This window comes from Mirounga leonina, unplaced genomic scaffold (genome assembly GCF_011800145.1).
Source record: "Mirounga leonina isolate KUSES-001 unplaced genomic scaffold, KU_Mleo_1.0 Mir_168, whole genome shotgun sequence".
NCBI classification, from domain to species: domain Eukaryota; kingdom Metazoa; phylum Chordata; class Mammalia; order Carnivora; family Phocidae; genus Mirounga; species Mirounga leonina.
This window is the reverse complement of record NW_023270426.1, coordinates 27,832,120-27,855,610: the sequence shown is the minus strand read 5'-3', so window position 1 is coordinate 27,855,610 and position 23,491 is coordinate 27,832,120. Positions and strand designations below refer to the sequence as shown.

The following is a 23,491-nucleotide window of genomic DNA, read 5'->3' as shown; positions in this document are numbered from 1 at the left end:
ATAAATAAAATCTTTAAAAAAAAAAAAAAGAAGAAGAAGAAATCACTGCACTCCTATCAGAATACCTGAAGTGAAAAAAAAAAAAAAATAGGGACAACACCAAAAGCTTTCAAGGATGTAGTCAACCTGAATCACTCATATATTACCGGTAGGAATGTTAAGATCTTACAGTCACTCTGGAAAACAGTTTATTAGGTTCTTATTAAATGAAGCATGCAGCTATACCATAGGTTCCAGGAATTGTACCTTTGAACATTCATCCCAAGGAAAGGAAAACTTATGTTTCCACAAAAACTAAATAAAAGTAGGTTTATTCCTAGTAGGTCCAAGCTGGAGCCAACCCATATACCTTCAAAGGGTGAACAATTAGGGGCGCCTGGCTGGCTTAGTTGGCAGAGCATGCAACTCTTGATTTCGGGGCTGTGATTTTGAGCCCCACGCTGGGTGTAGAAATTACTTAAAAATAAAATCATTACCAAAAAAAAAAGGTGAACAATTAATTCAACTACGGAAGACCCATAGTATGGAATACTACTCAGCTCTGAAAAGGAATGGAATAATTATACATAGAACAACTGGCTGAATTTCCAGGTAATGATGCCAAATGGAAAAAGTAAAGGTCCTGGAAAAATGAAGGGAATATTAGTTACACAACTGTTTATTAAACACCATTTTATAGTAATCCCAGCTCTGTGCCTGGCACTGTTGTGAGTCTTGGGAACCAGCAGGGAACAAAGTCCCTGACATTGAGGAGTATATATTCTAGTGCAGAGAGGCAGACAACCAATGTATGTACAAGGTGCCTGATATTGCAGATGTTGTGAAGGGAATAAAAAAAAAAAGGCAGAGTAATGTGACATAGTTTAGAATAAAATCATTAGGTTGTATGTAGAAGATGGGACTGATGGGAGAGCTCTTGGGATTTTACTGTTATCTTGTAACTTATAAGACTTTTGTGAAGGGTGCCTGGGTGGCTCAGTCATTAAGCGTCTGCTTTCGGCTCAGGTCATGATCCCAGGGTCCTGGGATCGAGCCCCGCATCGGGCTCCCTGCTCATGGGAAGCCTGCTTCTCCCTCTCCCACTCCCCCTGCTTGTGTTCCTGCTCTCACTCTCTCTCTCTGTCAAATAAATAAATAAAATCTTTAAAAAAAAAAAAAAAGGCTTTTGTGAAAACCTGTCTGAATAATCAGGGATGGCTTGGGTCCTTGTTTCATTTCTTTGCATGGTATGGAGGACATCAGGCTATGAATGAAGTTTATGAAAACTCTTGGCTTTTACATTAAAAACTATAAATTTACAAAGTGGTATTTTAATTTACATTACCCTCCACTTACTGTGCAACTGGAGGGCGTGTCCTGACTGGTGGCTCCATCAGTAAAAAAGGAAGGTTTGAGCAACAATACTGTATACTGTTTGATGGTCCGTTTGGATTTTTCTCCTTTGGACTTTATCACAAATAAAAAGTGTTCTGTTTATGATTCCTATGTCCTCGTTTCTCTTGTATTGAATCTACATCATCCTTTAGGCTTTCAAATCATTTCCCACCCCTTTCTCCACTTCTCTGTAAAACTAAAAAGAAAAGGATAACTGCTTTCCCTGGCACCACTTGCCTTGAACTCACCACTTAACATTTCTTGTCCCCTTCTATTTCCGACCAACTGAAGAAAGATGCAGCTGGCCACTGTTACGGTGGATTTCTTGTCTCTGTTCCCCAACCTTTCAGAGACTCCAGCTTCCTCTTCCTGCTAAAGCTACTACTCTCTATTCTGTTTTTCTGCATGAAATGTCACTTGATCTTCTGCAGTCTCCTGCTCCAGGAGATTTTTATTAAGAGGCCAATGATGTGAAAGGTGAAGACATTCTATTGATGTTCTCTTAACTAATATACATGCATCCCCTGGGGAAGATTTTTCTTATCAAATTGCTTCCCTGTGACTTCAAAGGACAAATGGAATGAGCTGAAACAACTCTTCAGGAGCTCCAGAACTTAAGAGCAACAACTGCTACTGATAATGAAGTAGGATTTTGTTCTGAAATATGTCACCATTAATCACATTTCCTAGATAAGTTCTTGACTCTCTTCTTGGCCTTAATGGAAAGAGACAGTGAACAGGACACCAGAGATGGGAACGAGTAAGAGACATAACTCAGTGATTTAACAAATCAATGGAAGTTACTTTTGGATTTCAGCCTCTGAATATAGCAATGATGACTGATACCATGAAACAATTCATTTTTCTGATAATTACAAAGCCAAACAAGAGCCATGTCTCTCATCTGCCATATTTGGAGCATTTTCTTTTTTTTCCTTCTAAGATTTTATTTATTTATTTGAGAGAGAGAGAGAGAGAGAATGAGAGAGAGAGCATGAGAGAGGGGAGGATCAGAGGGAGAAGCAGACTCCCCTCCGAGCATGGAGCCTGATACCGGACTCGATCCTGAGACTCCAGGATCATGACCTGAGCTGAAGGCAGTTGCTTAACCAACTGAGCCACGCAGGCGCCCTTGGGGCATTTTCTTAAGCTCCATATATACAAACTTTTAAAAAGTAAAATAATGAGAAAAAAAAATGTAAAGCAGTTCTAACCCGTTAATTATTTAGCTGTTCCAGATAAAGTGTTTGGGCGACCTGGAATTGCTTGCTTTCTCCACTTCATGTGACTAGAAATAACCAGTGCTCAGAGCCAGAAATCAGTCAGCCAGCATTCCCTGGCACTGAAGAACAGACCTATTCAGATGATGGTATATACTGCTTTCTTTTTTTTTTTTTTTTAAAGATTTTATTTTAAATAGGTACTCTACTAGGTACTGGGCATGGAGCCAGACAGACAAGACAGACAAGATCTCTGCTGCATGGAACTCATATTCTGGTGATGAGAAAAAACTATGCCAATAAGTAACATGTAATTAAGAAGCTTTCAGATAAAGAGAAATATGGAGATAATAAAACAGGGTGTTACGACTGAGTGACTTTGCATGGAGTGGAAACAGGATATACAGTGTATAAGGTCTCTAAGGGGGAGACACCTGAGATGTTATGTTACTGAGCAGAAGGAGATGCCCATGGACCACTGTTAGGAAAATTCCTGGTAAAGGGGACAGAATGTGTGAACACCTTGCAATGGGAAGAAGTTCTGTGTGTTCCAGGATCACAAAGGCCAGAATAGCAGTGTCAAAGCAAAAATTGCCCTGGTCAGAGTTAAATAGGTAAGACAGACGTGATTCAAGGCCATGGCACATGACGAGAAAAGAGAGAAGATAAGAGAGACCACTAGGTGGTCTAAACTCAAATCCACTCAAAGGGCAGAAGAATTTTTTAAAAGCTGGGGTTGGGGAGTTGTACATCATCTGTGTTTGCTAATTGGCCTTACCCATGGTAACAATAAACTTTCAGCTATTTTCACAAGAGGAGGTAGTTTTACAACTTGGACGAAGTGCTCTTACCCTCCCACAGAAACTGAGAGATAGCAATGGCATCTTCCTGGATTTTATTTCAAAGGAATAGCTTCAAGGTCCCCGAGAAAGGCCGTCCAGTTTTCAAACTAACAAGAGACATTTTAAAAAACTTACATCTCAAAGGATCAGAGAAGAATTCACAAGTTCTCTAAAGAAGCTGTTTTAGGAAAAGGGAGGTCAGGCCCTAGAGTGAGGAAGAAGGCTATTTAAAGTTTAGTCAAGCTGAGAAGAATGTGAAGCCATCTTGGTCAGTGGAGAACCAAGGGAAGAGTGAAATGAAGGGAGGATATACAGACAATGGGATACCACTGAGTTCCATGGTAGTGACAGGAAGGTTGACTTCACTCCAAGTGCAGCAGGAAGTCATTGAAGGTATTAAGCAGGAGAAAATAATTATTCTTGGCAACTCTCATTTATACAGTAAAAGGAATTAACATGTATCAAGTACTTACAATGTGTACCATATGCATTATTTTATTTAATCCTTATAACCTTGATGTTACATTGAAAAGACAAGCCTAGGTAACTTCAGGAGTTGTGGGTTAATTATCTGGCCATCTAACTATTAGCCCCACTTTGGAGTTGAAAGGATGGAAGCTAGGAAATGTTAGGTAACTTGCCTGAAGTTACCAAGCTACTAACTGGCACCTCATTTCACCCAATACTTAATAATGAAGAATCCTGATGATTTCCATTTTCTATCAACAGCACTTCACCAGTTCATCGGTGATCTCATCCAGTCTCACGACTAAATGTCATTTCTGTGAGGATTTTGAATGTTGACCTTCCAGCCCACATTCTCCCTCACAGCTGGGTGATGATAGCATGTGATGGAGGTATCATCCCTGAGAAAGAGAACAAAGTCTTTCAGGGGGAATTCTTCAAAGTCATTTCTATTCTTATAAAGAGAGATCTATGAGGACAACTTTATCGACAACCTCATGCTTACTTTCACATTAGGTAAGGATGGGATGACCACTATTATGTGATCCTCGCCAGCACACGGAGGATAATGGACTAGAAAGATGGGGACCCCCTGGGTCTTTGATGATTACTGAGCCAATATAGCAATCTAGGATCACTGTTCAACCAATTTTTTTATTATATAATGGAATATTAAATCATATTTAAGTCTCTTTCACTTGGTTAGTCTGTCAGTTATACTAAAAGCAACCTAGATTATAGGTTGTCATATGATTAATTAGACCCTGTGAACTAGCCAAACCAGCTTCCTTACTGTTTAATATTATGATTGCACAGTTTACTTCCTGAAGCACATTTGAAGGAAGTCCAACTGCCGGTCATATCAAAAGCCCCTTCTAGAGGAAATAACTTCCGGGTGATTTTTTTTCCCTATGTTAATTTAACACACTGACCATCTGTTCTACGCCAGAAAATATTCAAGGCTCTGGGGGATACAGCAGCTGTGTACTCAACAGGCAAACATGCCTGACCTCATGGAATTTACATTCTAGTAGAGGAAAACAGACCATACATGGTTAGCACTTCTAGGGCTCACATATACACAATTCTCTTTCTAGCCAAACATATATTGGTACCCATAGCAGAAAGAGCCACAGTTCTGACCAAATCTTGCTAACACTTTGTAAGCACAACTGATACGTGCTCCTTCTGAGCCAAAACATTTCATTTTCAGTAGAAAAGACACTCTCTTCTCTTGTTTTCCATGCTTAACGGAATATATTTTGAGATGGTCGTATCTCAAGAGGTCTGAGTTTCAAAGTCATCTCTCAGAGAACGCTTATTCTGGAGAATCATCCTGATCCCTCAGTTCGCTGTGCATGAGAGACAAACTTTACCATGCTTGACCACTGAGACTTTACAGCTGATTTTGACTATCTACCCTAACTTAACATGTTAGATGGTATATTTGACTTTAAGTCTCTTTTTTTAAATGTAATTTTCTCACATAAATGCAGCTTGTATAAGCATTTACAATTTTTTCTCAGCTACATTTAGAAGTTATCCTCTCTAAACAACATGTATCATTTCAGTTTCAGTGTGTGATACACAGATACACAGAGTAAAATTATTACAAGCAAAGCCAGATTCTGATTCCTACCACTCATTCATCACAGCTTCCCTCTAAAATTCTTCTCTCCCATTGTAAAAATCACCAGGTATCAAATTTAAAAGTCCATACCTTTTTAAAAACAATCCAGGGCACTGGGGAAATATATTTTTTAAAAAGCTAGACTAATTAGTTCATATTTAGGATAGAAATTGGAATCAGATGAACAGAGAATTCAGTCTATTTGCAGTAGAATGATGAGTGCATCCCCACCATATTTTTTTCAGACAATCTCTGAATGTCCCAGGAAACTAAATGCCCATCTGTCATCCCAGGAGATTACTTGTTGTGAACAGTGTTCTTTTTCAGCTGTTTTCCAAAGTATTTGCTCTAGATTTTTTCTATTGCTATTTACCATTGTAGTCTTTCTGCCAAAATTCAAGTACCAAATTCATCATGTCATGATGTGTTTTTAAAATGGTTAGTAGATTAAGTCTCAATAAGACACATTTGATACTATCATTTTTCTTATGCTGATAACCAGGATTTTTTTTTTTTTTTTGCAAAAAATGGATAAAAGTTCTCTCGGTGCTCTTCTAGAGTTTCCTCAATAGGATGTCCCTTTAGAAGATTATGGGCTGTGGCTTTATGGGCATAGGAACCATGCTTGCATCATCCACTGCTTTATCCTCAGGGCCCAGCTTAGTGTGTGCATATAGTAGGTATTCAATAAAACTGGTTACGTACTAGCCCATTTCAATTTCCCTTAAATGATTAATTGCATAAATACCACAATCAAGTTCATGTAGTAGTGCTCATTTAATGTCTTAAATGAAATAAAAAGACGAATTAAGGTATAAATTTATATCTGAATTGGAAGTCCTTTGTCAGTTTCATTTTACAGCATCCTAGCCCAATTTTCCAAAACTAATAGAGTTCTAAAAAATACTAAAAATTTAAACAGAAAGCTCACTCCACATCTCTGGAAAGTTTAGGACATACAGTTGAGCCTTAAACAATGCAAGTCTGAATTGCACAAATCCATTTATATGCATTTTTTTTTCCATCAATACAGCACCATACACAATTAATGTATTTTGTCTTCCATATACTTTTGTTAATAATCTTTTCTCTAGCTTACATTAATCATAATACAGCATATATACATACAACATACAAAATGTGTCCATCAATTGTTATGTTATTGGTAAGAGAAAAATGGACTATTAGACATTAGATTTTGGAGGGGTCAAAAGTCATACACAGATTTTCTACTAGGCAAGAGGTCAGTGCACTCCCACCCCCTTTTTTATTATTAAAATGTTCTTTATTAGGTTTTCAGCTGTTTATGATGTATTCAATTTCCGTTCTCTTTGGATTTATTCTGCTTTTTCTTTGAGCTTTTTGGATCTGTTCATTACATTTTCAATTAAGTTTAAAAGATTTTAAAAATTTTTTTTTTCTGTTCCATTCTCCCTTTTTCCTTTTCTTTTTCAAGTCCAATTACATGTATGTTCAATCACTTAACAATGTTCCAGGATCACTGACACTATTTTGTGAGTTTTTTCTGCCAACATTTTCTTCTTTACTTTAACAATTTCTACTGCCCTATAAACTCACTGATCCTTTCTTCTTAATTTCATAATCTGCACTTAAACCCAATCACAGAATTTTCTTACTTCTAGGATTTCTGCTTGGTTCTCTTTTAGAATTTCTCTGTCTCTCTTAACATTCACATACATTTGTTTTTCATTTTAAGTAGACTCCACACACAGTGTGGAGCCCAACATGGGGTTTGAACTCACAACCCCGAGATCAAGACCTGAGAGGGGATCGAGACTTGAGATTAGATCAAGAGTAGGTTGCTTAACCAACTGAGCCACCCAGGTGCCCCACATACCTTACTTTAATATGGATATTGTTACATATTGTTATTTTGAAGTCTTACCCCAGATGTTGAAATTACTAGACAATCTGTGGATTTGCTTCTATTGATAGTTTATTTCTCCCATAGTCCACTGTTGACTTTTATTCTGTCTAGGAATTGTGTGCGTGCGCACGCACACGCGTGTGCTACACATTATAAGTGATGCATTGTAGGTACTCCAGACTCATTTGAACCATGTGGAGTTTTGTTCCAGGAGGTAATTAATGATAGGTTACCTTTATCCTCTAACAAGTGTGGTATTGGGCTTTATTGGTGAAGGTCTGCTTTGGATTTTTCCTTAGTCCTAGAGCATAGACTTTAGTTTTATCATGTAGTTCTTAATCCTAAAACATGATCCTTTGGGGATTTTACTCAAAAGCCCAAGGTGTTTACTACTCTAACTCAAGGAGGATTGCACCTCAAACTCTTTCCAACCCCAGCAAACTGTTCAGTTTTCATTTCTTTCACCCTTGCAATTTCTTAATTTCTTGAAGCCTCACCCCATTCACGTCCAATTTAGAAATCTATCAAAATTTTGAGAATATATATGCAGGTTTTGGAGCTTCCACCCTCTGTGACTTTTCTTTTCTTTTTTTTTTTTTTTTAAAGATTTTATTTATTTTATTTGAGAGAGAGAGAATGAGAGACAGAGAGCATGAGAGGGAGGAGGGTCAGAGGGAGAAGCAGACTCCCCGCCGAGCAGGGAGCCCGATGCGGGACTCGATCCCGGGACTCCAGGATCATGACCTGAGCCGAAGGCAGTCGCTTAACCGACTGAGCCACCCAGGCGCCCCGTGACTTTTCTCTTTCACTGGATTCCTCTTTCAATTTTCAGCCATTCTTGCAACTAGGGAAAAACCATTTAAATGTGGAGTCCAACTATTATGTCCCTTTTTTCAAATATTTACTCAAATTTCTGCCAGCACAGTGTCACTCGGCTGTTTTTAAATAACTCTTATATACATCTTGTTTGACATCTATTATTGTTAATAGCAGAAATATTAGTCTAGGTACACATCACCATTATTCAAATTAAGAAACTTTTATTAAACATACCTGAGCAAAGTAAAAATAAAAGACACACACACCACAAATGAATAAGCATTAAATATAATCAAACCTCTCTATCCACCTACAAGCTTATAGGAAGAAAGGAAAATAAGCCAGCTATGAGGGAATAGGTAAATACATCATGTGCAACATTCTACATGACAAGTGATCTTTTTTCTCTAAGGTATCAGTGGCATAAAAAGGGAATGAGAACCTATCAGATAAAACAGGCTAAAGACCGTTAACAAGAAAATGTTGCAAATGGTCCCAGTTTACAGTTTGATTTTAAAACCTGTAAGAGAATATTTATGAGATAATTAGAGAAATTTTAACATGGACTGGAAATTAGATAATGTTAGGGAATTATTGTTATCTTTATACACAACAATGGCATGATGGTGATGTCAGCATAACTTTATCAGTTACAGACGTGTCCTGAAATATTTACTAGTAAAATGTCACATCTGTAATCTTTTAAAATTTAATAGGAAAGGGCTGCCTGGGTGGCTCAGTCGTTAAGCATCTGCCGTCTGCTCAGTTCATGATCCCAGGGTCCTGGGATCGGGTCCCTCATCGGGCTTCCTGTTTGGCCGGGAGCCTGCTTCTCCCTCCCACTCCCCCTGCTTGTGTTCCCTCTCTCGCTGTGTCTCTCTTTGTCAAATAAATAAATAATAATCCTTAAAAAATAAATAAGTAAAATAAAATTTAATAGGAAAAATAGGTGGGGACTGAAAAATATGAAATAGCATTGGAATCACATTTACATTTTTTATTAAACATAGTTCAAAATAACAACTATAGGAGAATTGGACTCAAGATACTTACTTCAGCCAGGAATAGTCAAAATGTGGTTTATGTGTCACTACTCCTGCATTCTGTGCCTACAGAAGACATTGGTAAACGATGAAGGCATTTTGACTACTCATCAAGATTAACTTTCTGAGCTAAACCATCTGGACAATTACAAAATAATGAATTGACAGTAACATGAAAGATAAAACATCTCCACGAATGTCCTCCTCTTCCATTTTATTTTCTTTCTTTATGAGCCAGCATTTTCTCTAACTCTTTCATGAGACTTTTAATACGTATGCCTACAAGGCTACTAGAAAGAAGGAGGTTGTAAAAGACATTACTAGAACTCCCTGATACGCATTTCACTTAGGACCCACGGAAAATTCTGACGCCTCACTGGAACCACAGAGACTTCATCGCTTCTCGGCCTTTGGGCTAAGATCAAGTGGAACCGCAGAGACTTTGGGTCAACAGGATAGAGCATTTTGTTATATTATACCACTGACATTTGAAGTCTGTTGTTGTGACTTGCCTACAAGCCTAAATTAACTCAGTAAGGGGGCAGAAATGTCAATAATTCTAAGTATGGGATCATCAAAATGGGATGTTTTTGAATTGTACACCATAGCATGTTTTAGAATCAATGGCCCTTTATTAGGTGCTTATTATGTGTAATTCTGCTTATTGTTTTATAACAATTACCTTATGTTCGTTACATGAACTCATAAAAACTAAGAAGGTATTCCATTTTATACACAAGGAATGAAGCTCACAATTAATAATTTCCCCATGTTCATATAGGTAGGAGTCAAGGAAGCCAGGATTTTACACTAGGTTTGTATAATGTGAAGTCTGTGCTCTGAACCACTCTATTGTAGGCTCTTTGAGGGTAACATGGGACCTTATATTCTTATCATACCTCCAGTGAACTGATAAAAATATTAAGTCCATATTTTATTCAGCATGATTTAAATATAATGAATGAATACATTTTAATGCCAGAAGTAAAGGAGACAGTTTTAGGTAATAGACTGGGTGAGGGAATTCCACTAGTGAAAAGTTCTCTCTCTTCCCAGTTTAAAAATAATTCATAATAGGTTGGAAATTGCTGGTGTAGTGTTACGTTGCTAAGTATGCCTTCTTTTCAAAGTATTTGCAGTTTCAACAAACTGTGTGTAAAGCTGAGGAAAGGATTTGGAATAGTAGGGAGAGACTCTACTCCAACTCATTACTTAGGCTGTTCAAAAATACTGGTTTGGTATTGTAAGTATTATATTAATAGAGTCATGGCTAGTATTTATGGAGCACTGATAATGAAACAGGCAACGTGATCAACACTTTTTATGTGTTAATTCATTTAAAACACAAGAACTAGAATAACAGTACTATTGTTATCAACATTTTACAGATAAGGAACACAAGACTCGGGAATGTTAACAGGACTTGCCCAAGGTTTTAGATGAGTTAAGTGGTCCAAACACTGATCTAAGTCCAGAGTAGAGTATAAGTTCTTAACTACTACATACCTCTGTCTTCACTATGTCCCTTCTGCTTTTCTCTGCCTTCTAGATCAATGGCAAAAATGTTTTGTTAAAAAGAAAAAGGCTTCTAGTAGAAGTTGGATTCTGGTAAAAACCATGAAAGATCTGGATTTTTTTCCTTCTTCAAAAGTTCTCCTTTTTGAAAAAGTCATTCCTTAGCATTTTCTCTTCAGCCAAAGTCATGACTTCTTGTGAAAACTATGTCTAAGCATTTCAATGGTGATGAGCAAATTTTAGTAATTAAGGTTTCCATATGATTTAGAGAATTTGGAACTCCCCGTATGAGCAGGTCAGCAAAGTCAAGGCTTAAATTAACACTGACATTACCTTCCACTTAACTTGAGCTTCAGCCAAGCCCTTTTTTAGCATCTGTTGTCCAATCCTGAATTCTAGAAAGATTAGTTGGAAGCAGGAATAAAAGATTTAAAAATAATACCTATGAATCATAACATCTTAGACTTAGAAAGCACTTTACATTATCATCTACTCCAACTTGCTCATTTGTAAATGATAAATCAAAGGATGTTTTGTGACCAAAATTTCAATAGCAAATTAACCTTTTTTTTTTTTTCCCCTGATACACAGTCCAGGGCTCTTTCTACTTCCTCAAAAAAGAGGGATGGGAAGATGAGTTGTTTAAGGAGGAGCAAACTGAGAGGATGAAAGAAATACATGAAGCTTCTTATCAGTAGAGGAGAAAAATAGGCAGCCAGCTTCAGTTTAAGCATTGGAGGATTTCAAATAGGAAAAAATGTTTTAAAAATCCAGTTGTGTGAGATGACTGAGTGCTAAAGAACAGCATGGTGAGTAAAGTTAGTAATACTGGACTACAGACTTAAAAATCTACTTAATATGGTTGACCTCAAGTATTATCATGCACACAGAATTTTAACTATGAGGTGATGGATATGTTAACTGGCTTGATTGCGATAATCCTATCACAATGTTTATGTGTACTAAGATATCATGTTATTCTTAAATACATACAACTTTTATTTGTCAATTATACCTTAATTAAGCTCTGGGGAAGAAAATACAAGTACACTCTGAGATACACACACACACACACACAAAACCTCCTACTAAGAGTACTTAAATAAGGGAATAAATAAGGAAAAGAGTTCAAGAGTTTCTTTCTCTGTAAGCCTGGAAAATCAAGTGATTTTCACCAACAAAATGACATCCTTATAATTCCCACCACAGCCAAACAATATTCATTCCTTCCTTCATAAATGTTTATGTAGCGCTTTTGACCTGCCTATCTGTTTTGTGAGTTTAAAGTTAACACCAAATAGATAGATGACTTCATGAAGCTTACATTTTAGTGAGGTTCTCCCTAAAAAAGATTGTAATTAAAAATACAAACTTAAAAGTATACTAATTAACAAAATAAATGCACTTCATGATGCTATGAAGGACATAAGAGGACAATGAGATAGTAAATGGGAGGTTCCAATATATAAGATGTCATCAAGGAAAGTCTCTTCAGCTAGATCTCATGTGCATATATAGGGTAAATAGGGACAGGGGCAGGAATAAAGCATTCTAAGAAGAAGGAACAGCAAATGCAAGTGAAGAACTGGCTTATATCGCTAAGGAGTATGGCTTCTTGGTCAGCTAACCAACAAAATGATTTTCCTCTGGACTCACCAAATCTTCACCCAGGTATTTCTATTTTCCTACTTTTATCTGCTTAGTTTCTAAATTTTCTTTCCCCCCCCCCTGAATTTCTCCAGTGCTTTTAAGTAGATGACCATCTGGCCCGATTTAAAATCTCTAAGGGGACTCTAGTCTTTTAATAATCACCAGAGGTATTCTCTGCACACATTTAGTTCCAGCACTTCTATACTTAACCAGTCTCATTTCTGACACAGGGAAAGAACCAGCATCTCTAGGTGCATAGACAGATGGAAGAGAAATGTCTAATATCCTACCCCACAGAAAATCTCTTCTGTCGTTCCCTGACCACCATACCCATGGGACAACAAGAAAAAGGATTGCATGATCTCAGTACTATTTTGATAGAACACACTGCTTAGCATGGTTAGCATGTATTGTCAATATCTCAGCTTTGATTTTCTACTCTGACAAGCATTTCATTACTATGAATGAGCCTGTTCTAAGTACCATACAGATTACAAGTAAAAACCAAAATTATGGTTCCTTTCTTCCTTCAATATAATATTTTTTGCCTCTGTGAGGGTAGAAAATGTGTTTTATGCTATCATAGAAACGTGTATTTTTCCTCCTTAGCACATATTTTAACTGTAATTAATAACCTTGTGCATATTTAATATCCTCCACTAAATGTTAAGTTCCTTAGAAATAGGAGGCACGTTGGTCCTGCTTATCATTAAATGAATGTACATTTCACAGTGGGTAACAAATAGTAGGTGCCAATCAAATCTTTTGGATGTATAAATAAAGAAATTAAAGTCTGTGTCTTTGTGTCATTCACAATCTAGAAGGGTAGTTGTCTGTTTGGATTTGGAAGAGGCAAGACAAACTCATGAAATGTTTAGAAGGTGAAGCATTAACCATTCATTCAGCAAATGTTTGAGAAACTATGACGTGCTTGGCACCATACTGGGGATAGATTAGTGAGCAAACTTAGAAAAGGCCTTGGTTTTACTGAGCTGTCTGGTTGTGGAACCAGATGCTAGTTAAATAATCCCACAAATAGAAAAGGACATCTCAGACTAATGCCAAGAAGTTGCTGGATAGTGGCTCATTTAGATTTTAGGAGCTCTACACACAGGACTGCCAATAAAGGTGACAACAGCTGCCCACAGCCAAGCAATAAAAGCTTTGCTTTGTCTCCATATTATTAATAGCTATTAATAGCTTCCTCTCCATCCATGGCCACAGACAAGACAGCACCTGTTACCACATCCGATCCAGTTAGACACTCTTCCAGACTCTATAGCCAACCATCCTTTGGAATCTTCTTATCCAGCTCCCTTACTCCTGAAATCTGTCTTTTCACTTGCTCCCTTTGTTTGGATATCACAGTTGGACACTTGACTTGGTTTTGTTGGACGCTGTATCTTGTTGCCCTCCTCTGGGCGAGTATTCATCCATCCCAGCAACCAACCTATAGCTTAGAATCCCAATGACTGGTTTTTTTTGTTTGTGCTAGAGGGAGACTGTGTGTCATACTTTCCCACCTCTGTACCTGTATATGCTCCTCCAAACAGCTTCCATCCTTTCTCCCCAGCTTCTCTAAATTAAATCCAAACACTCCAGGTCTAGTTCAAGTCTGATCTCCCCCAGGAGGTTTCTGATCACTACATTACTCCTATACTGTACATAGTTTCTGTCAATTTAGAAGTAAAAGGGATAGTCTTAAAATGTAAATCACACACACACACACACACACACACACAACTGTGAATCACTTCATATCACGCCCTGCTTAAAACTCTCTAGGGGCTTTCTTTTCTCTTGAAGATAAAACCCAAGGTCATTACCATGCCCTGCAAGGCCCTACTTGATCTGTCTCTACAGTTCTCTCTGATGACATCCAGTACTTTTCCACCACCCCACTCACAGAGCTTCTGCACACTGGCTTTCTTTGGGTTTCTAAAATATGTCAACCTCATTCCTACCCGGTGGCCCTGGCATTTGCGGTTCCCTTTTCCTATAGAACAGTCTCAGTATTCAGAACAGAGCCCACCTGCCTACTTCAGGCCAATCTGTTATTACCTGCTCTGAGAGACCTCCCTTGAGCACCCACTCCCAAGTTACTTCTTCTTTACCCTAGTCAGTCTCTATTAAATTGTCCTAACTTATTTTCTCATGGCTTTTAGCACACAAATTGTTCTGTTTACATATAGGTATAAAGAGAGACTCTTAAGTATCTCAACTTCCCAGGCAATCCTGATTACTGCCAAGTATGAACACATCTCAACTACAGCTGTCTACTTACTCCTTTCTTGGACATAGGTTTCCACTGATACCTCAAGTTCTTTCTTCTGATGTCTGTTCAATCTTCCTGTAGCCCTCTCAGACACACCCCTCCCCTGTGTTTCCATGCATACTACATCCACAAGGAACATTTAAGTATTATATTCCTCAACAAAGTTGAGGGCTGTGGGCCACTCAATACTCCATCACTCCACTACTACAGCAACCAGCCAACCTCTTTCACTTTCTGGATTTTCCAGAAGGAGTCAGACTCAAGGGTACAGTGTTCTCCAAACTAAGAAGAGATCTTATTAAACTCTGAATGGTCTCCTTAAAATACCTCTTTCTTAATTTAAAAGGAAGAAGGAGGCAAACCCACCCTTCCCATGCTTAGGGTAGCACTCAAAGAATCCCAAATGCTCTCCAAAGAAATTTTGTTAGAAGACACTACATCCCAAAATTGCAAAGAAAGCAATATATATATTTGAGTAGAGTGAGAAAAGGACTAAAATGAAGCATGTATCTATTAAATGTACGCAGCTAATGAATCACTGAACACTATATCAAAAACAAGATGTACTATATGTTGGCTGAGTGAATTTAAATAAAGAAAATACAGCGTATATACATGGTTCATGCATTCATTTTCAAAATTAACTTATTCTAGGACAAGTAACTATCAGTAATGTCAATTATGTAAATGACACTCAAGGCACAAGTTGTGATGAGCACTGGGTGTTTTACGTAACTAATGAATCATTGAACACTACATCAAAAATGAATGATGTACTATACAGTGGCTAACTGAACATATTAAAAAAAATAAAAATTAAAAAAATTAAATCCATTTAAATACAAGAAAGTGATACAATTTCATGAGATATATCTTCCCCAGAAACTAATAGAATTTGAACAGCAAAAATTTAAAAAAAATTTAAAAAGAAATTTTGTTCTCTTATCTTCAAGGCTGACTTTGTTATGCTTATTCCAAAAGAGGGTTTTAACAGATACGGAAGTGGATTTCAACACCACTTTTTTTTTTTTAAGATTTTATTTATTTATTTGGCAGAGAGGTCGAGAGAGCACAAGCAGGGGAAACAGTAGAGGGAGAGGGAGAAGCAGGCTCCCAGCTGAGCGGGGAGCCCGAAGCGGGGCTCCATCCCAGGACCCTGAGGATCACAACCTGAGCCGAAGGCAGACGCTTAACCATCTGAGCCACCCAAGTGCCCCTCACCACCACTTTTAAGTTGTGTATATTGTGACCTCTCATTTCACTTTGGAGTATGGTCTTTACTATCCTGGTGCTTCAAACGAAAGTTCCATTTCAACAGAATTTATCAGGTATCTGTATCCAGAATTGCATTCACTATCTTTAACGAACAATAGGGCATGGGAACCTCTACATCAGAAGGGAAACCTCACTGAAAACAGGAGCTGGTATAGCCATGATATTGCATAACAGATTAACATCAGCCCTCTGGCTCCTCCCACTAGAATCTATACCCTGTGAAAGCAAGGCACTTGTCTGTCTCATTCACCACTGTATCTTTTGAACCAAAAACAATAGCTAAGCACAGAGTATGTACTCAAAAAACATCAGGTGAGTGAACTGAATGAAAAACACTATGTGCCAGGCAACACTGATAAAAGCTTTACATTAAAACACACACTTCAAAGATAGTTCTTGTTCTTTGTTAGATGAAAGAACTGAAGTTCAAAGCAGTTAAGGGACTTGTCTAAGGTCATACATGACAGTGTCTAAGCTGGAATTCAAGTCTAGCCACTCTGACTACAGAACCCATAAATTTCTCTATCAGACTATCCATTACAAGCAAAGCTAATAGGTGTTGTATACTGCCAGTTTCGAAGGGCTGCAACTAAGCCTGATGCTTCTCATATTTCAATAAAAAGAACAAAACAGGACCCAGATAACTGTCATACTATGTACACAAAATACATGCCTAACAAGATATAGGTATGCTGTAGTAATTCAAGAGAAGGCACTATCAGGGGCGCCTGGATGGCTCAGTCGTTAAGCATCTGCCTTCAGCTCAGGTCATGGTCCCAGGGTCCTGGGATCGAGCCCTGCACTGGGCTCCCTGCTCGACGGGGAACCTGCTTCTCCCTCTCCCACTCCCCCTGCTTGTGTTCCTGCTCTTGTTGTCTCTCTGTCAAATAAATAAATAAAATCTTTAAAAAAAGAGAAGGCACTATCAAACTTTACTGAGCAAGATGCACTACCAGAAGGTTCTTCAAGGTGATGGCTTCTCAGATGAGTTTGAAGAGAAGTTTTTATTTTAATAGTTGTAAATAGGGAACAAATGCACTCTAGGAGAATGAAAGGGTGGGGTTGTAGTAGAAACAGAAAGAAGAGAATCTATGAAGCTAAATCTATCAGTTTTAGTAGCTCATCAGATATGGTATATAAAGAGAAAGAAGGACTATTGATAATAAAGATTTAAGAACTTCAAACTAAAATAAAGACAAAGAAAAAAACAAACCGACAAACACAAAGAAGAGGTCATTACCATTAAGAGGACAAAAACAAGGGTGCCTGGGTGGCGCAGTTGGTTAAGCGACTGCCTTCGGCTCAGGTCATGATCCTGGAGTCCCTGGATCGAGTCCCGCATCAGGCTCCCTGCTCGGCAGGGAGTCTGCTTCTCCCTCTGACCCTCCCCCTTCTCATGTGCTCTCTCATTCTCTCTCTCTCTCTCTCTCCCTCTCTCTCTCTCTCAAATCAATAAATAAAATCTTAAAAAAACAAAACAAACAAAAAAACCTGATTGTGATTTGGAACCAAAACTAAAGGCAATGACAAGAGTCTATAGGATCAATACATACGTCAAAAAATTAGCTAGATTCTGAGGACTGCTAGTGGACTTCAAAAATTTGTGGTGGACCCAAACAGCATCTTTCAAGAGATGAAACTCTGCTCTGGAAAGTGGGGAAATAGGTTTATTAGGCTTTTCTATTATCTATTAATATAATTAATATGCATCTATTAGCTTTTCAGAGAAAGCAAAAAATGATAACAGGTCCAAAATAGTCACTGTGGTTTCTGGTACGTCATTACCATCTCTGGGCTGTTCATTATAGTATTTGGCAAGTATACAAGACCAAGCTTAGCTTCTTGGTATCTGGTTGCCTGAAGGTTATGCACAGCCATGCCCCTTTACATGTAGCTACAGGGGAAAATCCCCATAGGAGGGGTTGAGAATTATCTGTCCTGCCTGTGGACAACGTGGAGCAGACAGAGGAAAAGCTAGGAGCAATAACATATATATTTAACATTTTAATTTTCACACAATACTGATTTCCAGTATCATTGACAACAGAGTATAGTTAAAAATCATGAGGCATTTGAGCTTCCATATATCTTTCTCTATTCATCACTTGAGATGTGCTTCTAGGTCTTTATTCTTCTTCCAGAATACTGAACAGGGATTTACTCCTTAAAGTGCTTGAGTCATTTGAATTTGTCAAACCATGGAAAGATCCCTGCGTCACCAAGGACACAACAAAATGGTAAGTATGGCCTGACTGTGTTTTAGGATTCACCTCAGGGTCTCTGGTTCCAGAAATAAAATGATGTCTGTGGTTCTCAGTAGCCAGCTCCAAACTTAACTGTTCAAATGGGAGCAGCTACCCTTCCCCCAGTTAAGAGGAGATCTCAGCATGTTTACAGTTGTTTTAAGGTATAAAAGTAGAAACTTTGAGGATTTTCATGGCATTCTTGGCCTGTTCTTTGGCAGTCAGCGACATCTGTCTAGTACCTCACATTAGGTCTATGAGAGCAACAAGAATGCATGGCGTAAAAGCTGACCCCAAGGTTGACAGGTCCCCTACCCTTCTTCTGCCACATCAGAGAGATGGAGTGGAGAGAGAAAAACCCAGCAATCAGAGAACGCAAGTCCCAGTTCCATATCTGCAAGGTGGGAATGATGGGTTTTATTCTGCCTATTTCCTGGGGCTGTTCTGGGAATTAAAAAGTTGACAGAGGGGGCACCTGGGTGTCTCAGTCGGTTAAGCGTCTGCCTTCGGCTCAGGTCATGATCTCAGGGTCCTGGGATCGAGCCCCACATCGGGCTGCCCGTTCTGCGGGGAGTCTGCTTCTCCCTCTCCCTCTGCCTGCCCCTCTGCCTACTTGTGCTGTCAAATAAAAAATCTTTAAAAAAAAAGAAAAAAGTTGACAGAGGATACAAAACTGCAATAAACAGAAGAGTTGTATCTGCCCACCTATTCTTTTCACTTATCCGTTCAACAAATATTTACTGAGTATACGTTTGTGTTAGGCACCATCCTATTCTCAGGGTACGCACTGACGGGTAAAACAGAAATCGTCCCTGTCCTTACAGACCTGTCCACCTACTGGTCTATCTACATGAGGTATCAGAATCGGTATTGTCATGCACAGACTTCATCCTAACCTAAGAATCCAACATATGAATAGCTGTATGTGTATATATACATGTGTATGTATATTTCAAGCTCTGACACAATGTATGTGTGTGTATAGGCATATGTATTTTTTTGAGTTCTGATCAGGGGTTATTCACTTGGGAAGTAAGATTAGAAATGGAGTCTAGAGGATATTATGCTGAGCAAAATAAGTCAATGAGAGAAAGACAAGTATCATATGACCTCACTGATATGAGGAATTCTTAATCTCCGGAAACAAACTGAGGGTTGCTGGAGTTGTGGGGGGTGGGAGGGATAGGGTGCCTGGGTGATAGACATTGGGGAGGGTATGTGCTATGATGAGTGCTGGGAATTGTGTAAGACTGTTGAATCACAGACCTGTACCTCTGAAACAAATAATACATGATAAAAAAAAAAAAAGTAGGAAGGGAAAAATGAAGGAGGGGAATAGGAGAGGGAGATGAACCATGAGAGACTATGGACCCTGAGAAACAAACTGAGGATTCTAGAGAGGAGGGGGCTGGAGGGATGGGTTAGCCTGGTGATGGGTATTAAAGAGGGCACGTTCTGCATGGAGCACTGGGTGTTATATGCAAACAGTGAATCATGGAACACTACATCAAAAACTAATGATGTAATGTATGGTAATTAACATAATAAAATAAAATTTAAAAAAAGAAACGGAGTCAAGTAGACCAGTATTTGTAAGCAGGCTCTATCACTTAATAGCTGTCAGCTGGGCAATTTACCCCGTTTCTACTATCCTTAGGAGTCTTTCTATGTACAGTCAGGGTAACAATAGTTGCTCCATCTTAGCGCTGCTAGAATTTAAAGAATTAAATCTTATTAAGCATTTCATGAAGCAGCTGGCACACCTAGAATCCTCTATAAATTATGGCTGAAACCTTTTACTTGGAGATACTCTTTTTTCCATGCAGCTTCTGGAGACTAGACGGTCAGTCCTCCCACCATCTCGGTGAAGCTTGTCACTGAGGGCGACTTTGAGCAATTTCTAAATAATTCACGTGGCCAGAAGCAGGCCCAGACATGGGCACAGGGACTTACTGCTGCCTGCCCGAGTTTATTGCATTCCTATGCAGGATTCTGAAGCCCTGATGCCCCCATAAATAACTCAGAGCATGGGGAAGCTACCTCCCCTCGAAGCTACCCTGCCAGTTTCCTGGGAGCCCGTGACCCCAGCTGCAGCCGGAAGTGGAGGCAAACGAGTCAAACCCCACCGCAGGGAAAATCCTCGGGAAATGTGGCGGTTCTACTTCCAAAGAAACTAACAAAGGAGCTTCCAAAGCAGCTAACCTTCCATAGGCCCATCTTTCAGGACCCTGAGTGGGAAAGAGAAATCTGGTCTGCAGCTCCCTGCCCCAGGAGCCTACCTAAGAGGCAATGGATAGAACCCCCATGCCTCACGAGAGCCAGCAAAGGGCCCTCCAGTTGCCGAGGGCCTTCGTGCTGTTGTGCAACCTCCCACCTCAGAGGGCCAATTAGGAAAGGCACCCCGGGTCTGGCTGAGGAAAGATCACTAGAGTGAGTTTGCCATTGTCAAGAGCTGCTTCCTCAGGGTCTCGCTGTGTGCGCCGCACTCTGTCAGCTCCTGCTAGTTGAAAGTAATTGAAGCAGGTGCCACATTAATATTTATCATTCCTCCTTTAAACAGCATTTGATCTGTGTGAAATGCCACGCACAGAAACTTTCCCATGAGCTCATTCCCCAGCGTCCTACTTCTCAGGGACACCCGCTACCTAAAAATCGGAGGCTAGATTTTCCAGTTCATTAGCAGAGGACTTGCTAATTGTGAACTACCATGATGCATTTGATCAAATATCCTTTTCTCAGAGATCTGTTTGCAGTTCTTTTCTGCGGAATCTCAACTACCTTCCAGGTGAAAGGGTGTTCACTTCATAGGGTTACTGTAACAAAGTACCACAAACAGGGTGGCTTAAAATAGGAATTTATTATCTCAAAGTTCTGGAAGACTGACGTCCAAAATTAAGGGGGTCTACAGGGTTGGTTCCTTCTGGGGAAGAAGGTGTTTCATGCCTCCACCCTAGCTTTTGGTGCTTACCAGCAATTCTTGGTGCTCTTTGGCTTGTAGCATCCTCAAGTCCAGTCTCTGCCTCCACTTGCACATGGCCTTCTTTCCTGTAGGGCCTTTTTGTATCTCGAGATCACCCTCTTTTTCTCTACGTATGGACACCAGTTATTAGATTTAGGACCCACCTGAATCCAATATAGCCTCATCTTAATTTTATTACATCTTGAAAGACTATTTCCAAATAAAGTCCCCTTCACAGGTCCGGGGAGATAGAACTTCAATGTATTGTTTTGGGGAACACAATTCAAACCACCACAGGGTAGAAGTAAAGAAGATTGGCCAGAGATCCATTTGATACTTAGGTTTCTTTGGAAGGTCTCCTGGTCTTACATACAAGGAGTATGTAGGAGAGCTAGCACCAGAATTCAGGGTCATGAATGCATACTCAGTGACCACAGAAGGTCCTAGGATAATGACACAGTAAATTCTCATTATTCAGGGTAGTTAATGTTTTCTCAAATAGTTACAAATCTAGAACCAGCAAATATTAAACCATTTCTCCTAGGAGAAATACAGGATTAGGTTCTTGTGAGCCCCTGGTCACACCATTTTGATCCACTATATGTAACCTTGTTTTGTATGTCTTTGTTTAAAGAAATCTTATTTCATGCATACTGCTAATTCACTAACACTGAACCCATAGCCAACAACAGTGTAACCCGTAACTGAATGAGGCTTTTCTAACACATGGCATTTTTCTCAATAAGGCACATCACAGCCTTCTTGAAATGAGGAACACTAGACAACACTGCGCTTGGGGTCCAATTTATTTTTTAATTTTTTTATTATTTATTTGAGAGAGCTAGGGAGAGAGAAAGCACAAGCAGGGGGGAGGAAGAGAGGAAGAGGGAAAAGCAGACTCCCCGCTGAGCAGGGAGCTGGGGGGCTAGATGGGGGCTAGATCCCAGGACCCTGAGATCATAACCTGAGCCAAAGGCAAACGCTTAACTGACTGAGTCACCCACCACCCCTGGGGTCCATTTTAAACAGCAACATAGTAAAAAGAGCAAAACCGAGGGGGGAAAATAGCACTATGCTCAAAAAGGACTTGTGTATAGGATGAGAGCTAAAACATAACTTCTCATTTTGTTGTTGTTTTAGAAATTATTTTAACAAATACATATTTGAATTACAGTGTGATTGATTTCTTAATGTTACTTTAATGATTTATTTAAGAGAGCGTGCACGCAGGGGAAGGGGCAGAAGTACGGAAAGAGAATCTCCAGCAGACTTCCCATTGAGTGCAGAGCATGACAAGGGGCTTGATCTCATGACCCTGAGATCATGACCTGAGCCAAAATCAAGAGTCAGATGCTTAACCCACTGAGGCACCGAGACACCCCTATTAATGTTACTTGAAATGAAATACTATCTTAAAATTTTCTCAGTCTTAAATTACAAAGTGGTTAGTGTCTATAGATAAACCCCATGAACAAAAGATCTTTAGGGTTCTCAGTAACTGGGGACCTGAGGCAAAAACATTTAAGAACCACTGACACAGGGGAAAGAAAAGTGATCCTAGATAAGCAACTGCACTCCCCAATACCAGGTTCTTCTTTGAAAAAATGAGAATAATCCTAAATGCTCACAGGGTCACTAGAAGGAGAAAGTGTGCTGAGGTGTGTGGAGGTACCGTGCAAACTTCACAATACTCACAAAGGTGATTTCCTTACTATTCATGACAATTTAGACTAAAATTTCATTAACTATGCCAGTAATAACTACTTTCCTGTCATAAAAATACATGGATTTAAATCATCAAGTAAAACATTTTTATCTCATCCCCAAGACAGGTTCGTTTTTGGGGTTTTCGTTACTTTTTTAAGTCTTTAAACTTCAGAAATTCTGATCACAGGTAAGACTCATTTGTAAAATTATTTCCTAATCACGTTTTTGGAGTACATGTAGCTACTGCAGCAAAACTCTGGAAAAGATTTGCAGTGGCATGAAAGCAAGGAGTAATGGTATGGTTGCATGAACCATCTAGGAGAGCCAAACTACAACACCGAGGTAAGACTCACTGACCACCCACTTCCTGAGGATAGGAGCAAATAATGTTAGTGTGGCAAACAATAGCAACTTCCTCATCTAATGCCTCACCTAAAGCAGGAATCTAAGAATCTGACAATTTCTCCAGTCTCTGTTTAAATACTTCCAGAAGTTGGCGACTTACCACCTCATAAAGCAGTTCATTTTATGTATTACAATTTTTTTTCATTATGCCTATCTGATTATTTAAAAAAGCAAAGGACCT

The 23,491-nt window shown here is 39.1% G+C and overlaps 1 long non-coding RNA gene across 1 annotated transcript in view; it reads left to right on the top strand.

Annotated features, from left to right (window-relative positions):
* Positions 1-18,583, top strand: part of LOC118016770 — a 39,465-nt gene extending 20,882 nt beyond the window's left edge. Inside the window, exon 2 of the long non-coding RNA XR_004680904.1 lies at positions 18,138-18,583. This is a non-coding gene — a long non-coding RNA (uncharacterized LOC118016770). The remainder of the gene's footprint in view (positions 1-18,137) is intronic.
* Positions 18,584-23,491: the final 4,908 nt, after the last annotated feature.